Here is a 961-nt window from a genome sequence, read left to right on the forward strand (position 1 = left end):
TTCAGTTTGAACCCCAATATCTGCCCCTGGGTTTTTATTAGTGGTGCTACATAAATCTAAACATTACTTAAAGAAACAAGGGAATTGGGGGAGAGAAAAGAAACCATGTGTCAGAGTTTAACAGCAGTTTTTCCTTAGGAATAAATACATAGTAGTTCTTCTTGTTTGGTTTCTTTGTTTTGTTTTGATTTTTTGGTATTTGAGACAGGCTTCTCTGTGTAGTCCTGGCTGTCCTTGAACTCACTTTATAGACCAGGATGGCCTCGAACTCAGAGACCTACTTGTCTCTGCTTTCTGGGTGCTGGGATTAAAGGCGTGTGCCACTACAACCTGGCTTAGTTGTTCCTCTTGTAACTTATAATGTTCCAGACTTAATAGAGCATGGCTGTTGCCAAGACAGGAATTCCTAGTTCTGTTTGACTCTTCATAATATTACATGGAAACTTGAAAGATTTGGGGGGGATTTATTCATTTTATATGAATGAGAGTTTTGCCTACATATACATATTGTGTGCCTGGTGCCAATGGTCTCATAAGAGGGCATTGGCTCCAGTTCCAGGGGATTGTAAGTCACCATGTAGGGAGCTGGGAATTGAACCCTGATCCTTTGCAAAATCAACAAGTGTGTTCTAAATTCCTGGAGCACCCACCTCTTGGATCGGATCCTCTTAGGAACTTTAAATCACTGTCCAGAGAATAGCAGGGTATGTACCATTAGTTCCAACACATTTGTTTTTGTTTGTTTGTTTGGTTGGTTTTTCAAGATAGGGTTTCTCTGTAGCTTTTGGAGCCTATCCTAGAATTAGCTCTTGTATACCAGGTTGGCCTTGAACTCATAGAGATCCACCTGCCACTGCCTCCTAAGTGCTGGGATTAAAGATGTGCTCCGCCACCACTGGCTGCACATTCTTGAAGAAACCAAATTGAACAGCATGGATATGACAGAGGGGAAACTCTAGCC

The sequence above is a fragment of the Microtus ochrogaster genome, chromosome 8 (assembly GCF_000317375.1).
Source record: "Microtus ochrogaster isolate Prairie Vole_2 chromosome 8, MicOch1.0, whole genome shotgun sequence".
NCBI classification, from domain to species: domain Eukaryota; kingdom Metazoa; phylum Chordata; class Mammalia; order Rodentia; family Cricetidae; genus Microtus; species Microtus ochrogaster.